Below are 6,057 nucleotides of genomic sequence, written 5' to 3'. Positions count from 1 at the left end.
GCTGTGTCTGCTCAGTTGTGAAATGGGAGCAGCACACTGCAGCACTGCCTGGCTCCCACCTTCCTGCCAGTGGCCTGTGTCATTTCGGGTTAGTTGTGAATAACTCTGTAGTGAGGCCTTAAGGCTATAAATAATTATACCACAGATATGCTGTGTCTATTACTTATCTTTTAATTATTTTACCAGAAACGCAAGATTAACCGAAAAATAAATCAGCCTCTGAGTTCTCAGATGTTGAGCTGATTAAGAGAGAACCCTGTTGGAAGAACACACACACACACACACACACACACACACACACACATACACACTGGTACCCTGGGGAATTCTGCAGAAGCTCCTGAAATTTGCTAGCTCTGGTGTTTTGGTATTTCAGAATAAATGGCCTGATGTGACCTTCTTGGGTGGCAGGCTTTGCTTTTGGCAGTGGCTGCTGCCATCGCAGGACCTAATGAGCACTAGGAAGCTGACGGGGCAGGGCGGGGAGGTCAGAGAAGAAGAGATCTCTCTGGGGCAAGCAATGTCTGTGCCTCCAGGGTGTCCTCTTCCCTCCTGATTTTCTGCCCATCCTTTCCTTCTCCCTTCACCACCTCCTTCCTCCTTTTGTTATTTTTTGGGGGGCTATAGAGGGAGAGAGCCCTGAGTCCTGGGTTCTGCGTTGGGAACCCCCAGAGAGAAGTCTCAGGGAACAGCTGTGGCCAGGTGTTCTGCTCTGCAGGAGCCCAGTACTTCCCTGAGAGCTCCAAGGTCAGGAGCAGCCTGAATGGCTCAGGACAGCTCTTTCTAAAGGAAGGAAGTTACTGCTTTGGGCCATCCTGAGCCATTCTATTTGCTTGACATTCTTCTATCAGGACAAACCCTTATCGCAGGAAATAAGGAGTGGTCCGATCCAGTGCTTCTTGGACAATACTGGTTTCAAGTATAAAACCTCTTCTGCATACTATTTCCTGGAGACAAGATTAAGCCCTTAAAAAAATAATTAAATTCTCCTCATGTCACTTGCCTTCTTAACTGCGAGCACTACAGAGATCTTTCAAGGGAATGCGGGAGTGTGGGGCACGCTCACATGTTCCTGCCACTGGATTTGAATGCTTGGATGCTGAGAGCAGCCACCCCAGCTGCCTGCTTCCTAGTGATCCAGTGCTTTAAACCCACTTTGCATCTCATTCCAGACCAGAAGCAAGTAGGAAACATCTTTAGAACTGGTATGACTGCCCCCATCTTGACAGGCTTTCTCCAAAGATGTTAACTGTCTCTTTTCTCTGTTCTCACTAAGGTTTGGAAATTAGGACTTTCTTCTCTTGTAGTCTGGTCTGAAGATTTATGTAGCTTCTCTTATTCCTCTGAGAGCAGTCTAATCATTCATATCCTCCACCCCCGGCCATAGAGAGACTGGTCCAATCAATATTTATGCGCCCATCACTTGCAGCTGCAACATGCAGGCATAAAGGACGCCAGACTCCTCGATGGCCGTTGAAAAATTAGCTGGAGTCTGTATTTCAGGCTCATTGTTTTCCAGGATCGCTGGGAGATCAGACCACGTGGTCCATGGATTAATTAAGCCACCCAGATAATTGGCTATTAATAGATGGCCAATTGATGGCTGCCAGCTGGGTGCTGAATTGACGAATGTCCTTCTGGTGGGCAGGTGGTCTTCATCAGAAGAGGAATTGGCTGAAAAGACTTGTCTAATTAAAGGGTGAGTCAGGAAAAGGAAGATAAGAGGTAGCTTCACTCCCACTCCCCACCACTGTGATGTTTTACAGTTTACAAAGCATTCGTATTCACAAACGCCTCATTTGATCCTGAATGCAACCCTGTGGGGTGGATGTTATTATTCTTGTTTTCTGGAGTAGGATGAATCCGAGGTTAGCAGAGGGAGGAGACTTTGGCAAGCTCCCCTAACTAGCAAGTAGGCTTATTCTCACTTTTTAGATTATAAAGTACAAGCTGTTAATGTTATGGCCATGCCCAACTCCTGGTTAGATTTCTTCATCTGAGAAACATGAAATATACAGAGAGATACATATGTTTTATGTATGTTTCATATGGACAAAAAGCTAGTGCTCTTGCTGAGAAATGATGTCTCACCTCTGATAAGACAGTGCGTTGCTCTTCTTCCTACAGAAGGAAGCTGGAGCGGTAACCTAGAGAAATTCAAAGCCTATCTCTGCAGGACCACTCGGAGGGTCAGGAGGCTTGCCCTTCCCACGCCCCCCAGGCTGAGTTTAACTCACCCACAGGCTGTTCAGAGATAGCCCACAGGACAGGCCTTCTGGTGTGGGTAGGTGCTGGGGCTGAGGTTGCATACTCAGGGGCTGAGAAGTGGAGAGAGGCTCTTTGACTGCTCACCTGATAGATCTCTTCTCAGGCAATGGCTCTGTCCTCCTGCTAGGAGCTTGCATTCCCCAGCCATTTCCCTTCCCTGCCCACAGGGGTTGACAGCAGGAAACTAGGCCCTGCTGTCATTCCAGAGGCTGCTCCAATTCTGAAGTCAACAGGATTGTGGAATTAAGACAGAAACAGTTAATTTGAATTCCTTTCATGATAAATGTGGTCCTTAAACAATCAGAAGCAATTCCCTTCTTAGAGGAAAAATGTCATTTGGAAGAACCTAACCCACCCTATTTGAAATGCAAGGCAGACACATGGGCAAATGACTTCAGGGAGGTGGCTTCCGAAGATACCCAGCATCACTTAGATCTTGCCCTCTCTAATGCAGAGGGGGCTCTACTTGTGTCTTATTGCTTAGCCTTGAAGGCCAAGTGATCACTACTTAGTTCTGCCTAGTAGATACATTGCTGGTTTTATACACAGGGGCTGATCAAAGGGTGGGTGTGAGTAATATATTGAGTTGTTGGAAAAGTCATAATATAATGTATTTGTTCTATGCAAAAATGCATCATGACTTTTCAGACAACCCAATAGTTGCTGTGCATATATATTTTCAAACTTAGGAAAATATGAAATCAGGAAGCTGCTAATGTCCTCTTTTGTCTGCATTTCATGTAAGCTATGCAAGGGTCATTGTAGGGCTTCTGTTTTGTGCCCTAAGTGACAGAATTGTTGCTCTATTTCAAGATCCGTGGCAGGACTTGACTTTCTCACTCTTGCCCATTTCTCTTAAGCACTGTTCTTAAAGACTGTGCGTGGAGTAAGAATGAAAAGAAATTTAACTGAGATAACTCTATTTCTGGTCTTCATCCAGATGGTTTTCCAGCTATTTCTTCAGTTCTGTATCAGATCAACTCGGTAACTTTTCCTAAATCTCTTAAAACTGAGATTATGGTTTCTGCTCCAGGTTTGAGCTTTTCTCTTAAAACTGAGAGTAGATTTTGGAAAACATTTTGGCAGCATCTGCCAAAGCGAAACATATGTGCGTATCTATGACCTTGCGATTTGATCCCTAGATCTAAGCCCAACAGAAATGTGTATGTATTTCAGTGAATGTCACACACTCAAATTGGAGTTGGCAAGCTTCTTCTGTAAAGGGACAGATAGTATTCTTATGTTGGGTTTACGTGATCACTTGTAGTAACTATTCAACTCTGCAGCTGTAGTGTGAAAAGTAATATGTGAATGAATTATTATCACTGTGTTCCAATAAAACTTTATTTATAGACAGTGATATTTGAATTTCATAGATCTTTCATGTCTTGTGAAGTATTATTTTCTCTTTGGTATTATTCTCAAATATTCATAAATGTAAAATCCATTCTTAGTCTGGTAGCAGGTCAGATTGACCTGCAGGCTGTGGAATTCCATTTATGTAAAGTACAAGAATAAGTGATACTCATCTATGGTGTTGGCTGTCAGTTTTGTGATTACTCTTGGTTGAGGTGAGTACCTGGAAGGGGACCAAGGGACATTTTGGGGAAACTGGTGCTGTTCAGTTTCTTGATCTGGGTGCTGCTTCCACAGGTATGCTCACCTTGTACCAACAGACGTTCACTGAATGTATATTCTTTTCTCCTTGTATAGCCTTCTTCAATAAAAATGTTCAAAAAGAAAAATCTTAACTGAGTGGGCGGCTTCTGATGCCAGGTTTTAGCACTTCATATAGGGTCAAAGCCTAGCAGTTTCCATTCTTACTGCAGCCACTGGGTTCTATTCCCCGAATAAGACCATTTTTGGAGAGAGGTCCTGATTTGATGTCCTAATGTCCCGAATCTTACTCTTTTTTATAGATAGACATTTAACAACTGATGGTGCACAGACACCATCTAACCACAGTATGTGCCCGATCATAGGAAGATTTGGAAGTTGAGAGAGGAAGCAGTGAGACTGAGACAGCAAAGGGGACAAAGGGAACTGTAGGTAGGATTTTGGCTAGCAATAGTTGCCCAATAATGCACTGGGGCTGAAATCTACCCAAACTTATAGGCAAGAGTTGTAGGCTTAATTGCAGAGCATGGGATTATATAGCATAAGCTACCGGTTTGTAGAAAACCAGCTACTTGTTTGTGCATCTAGGAATAAAGGCAGAGAATGAACCCTCTTAGCCTCTAGTAAGTATTGGGTGCTACCTGTGTCATACATTTTTTGTAACAACCCTGCACAGTAGGCACTAATAGCTTTGCTTTTCAGATGAGGAACACTGAGGTTTAGGAAAGTTAAGTGATTTACCCAAGGTCATACCATTCATAAGCAAACAGAGGAGCTAGATTTTGAAAATGAGCTGTCTGGATCCAGAGGCCTCCCCTCTTCCCACTTTACCCCAAGCTTCCTCTTCTTCCCTCATAGTCACACTGAATTTTGTGTGTCCTTGCATATATTCAAGGACTCAAATGTATTTTCTTTTAGCAGCTAGTCCTTAAGAGCCTGCCTATGTTCTCTTTCCCAGAACATCTTGTTTAGACCACAAAATGTTGAACGAAATACTTTTATATCAGAAGCTATTTCTTCCAGGACAAGTCATTTTAAAACAATAGTCAAAGGAAAAACTTTACAACATTTTCAAAGAGAAATATGTTATGCTTTCACCACTATCTGATATCAACTATGAACATTGCTCTGCAATAGATGGCTGGGAATGTTTTTGTTCCTTGGGTTAAACTTTAAAAAAAAAAAAAAAAAAAAAAAAAAGAGAGAGAGAGAGAGAGCCTCCAAAGGAGCACATTCTTCAGAGTATTAAGGTGCTTTAGGAATGCTTCAAGACTGATTGAAGAGGGGTCAGTGAGAGATTCATCAATGGTTGCTGAAACTACAAAGGCCATAGTGGATGGCTAAAAATCCCCAGCATCACTCCTCAGAGAGGAATCGTCCTGTCTCCAGCATAATAACACCAATTATTTGGTTGTTTGTGCTGAGGAGTTGAAAGCTATCATGTGCCGGGAAAATACTCAGCATGGAGCAGTAATTATGGATCAGCTGATAATAAAGGATGCCTTGGATTGACTGCTAATTAGATTATTAGCACCAAAAACAAATATCTGCTATTAACCATAAATAAGCTGCATTTATGATATTTTTACCTTCTACGTTTATTCCTTTTTTGTAATGTGCAATTTCCTTTCTTTTCTTTCCGTGCCAAGAAAATCATACAGGCATATTTGTTTATTGAGCTGTAATTTAATCATTTTCTTGTTTCCTTCGGTTCTCACAAGGGATTTGAGAAAGCTGACATGCATTTGAGCATCACATGTTAGGTCCTTGGTGAAATGTGCTAGGTCTTCTCAGGGAAGGAGTAGGGACTATTTTGAAGCTTGTCTCGGGTCTTTACCATGAGCACAGAGTCTTTGTGAGGGATGAAGGCTCATAGGTTTTCTCCATGGAATTGGTGCTGGCATTAATTGCCAAAGAAAGGATTCAGTTGTTTTCTTTATGACACTTCGAAGTTTGTTTTTTGTTCTCCTGAATTCAAGGACCATGAGATCAGTATTTGAGTACTTCAGGTCCCTGGATTCCCCCAACCCTCCCACCAGGTAGGGCATCTTCCTACTAGTATCCCCAGCTCTTTTACTGCTCTAGGAGGCTTTGAGCACTGTTGGTAGGATGATCTAGAGGAGCCCTATGGAGTTTCTCCAGAATGTCTGGAGAGAGAAGCTGGGTTCAGCA

General features: G+C 42.8%; 1 protein-coding gene across 1 annotated transcript in view; it reads left to right on the top strand.

Moving 5' to 3' along the window:
- Window positions 1-6,057, top strand: part of GALNT14 (polypeptide N-acetylgalactosaminyltransferase 14) — a 245,509-nt gene that overhangs the window by 8,169 nt on the left and 231,283 nt on the right. The gene's annotated exons all lie outside the window — the stretch shown is intronic.

Source organism: Tupaia chinensis, unplaced genomic scaffold (assembly GCF_000334495.1).
Source record: "Tupaia chinensis unplaced genomic scaffold, TupChi_1.0 Scaffold145860_1, whole genome shotgun sequence".
NCBI classification, from domain to species: domain Eukaryota; kingdom Metazoa; phylum Chordata; class Mammalia; order Scandentia; family Tupaiidae; genus Tupaia; species Tupaia belangeri.
This window is presented reverse-complemented; position numbering and strand designations above follow the sequence as displayed.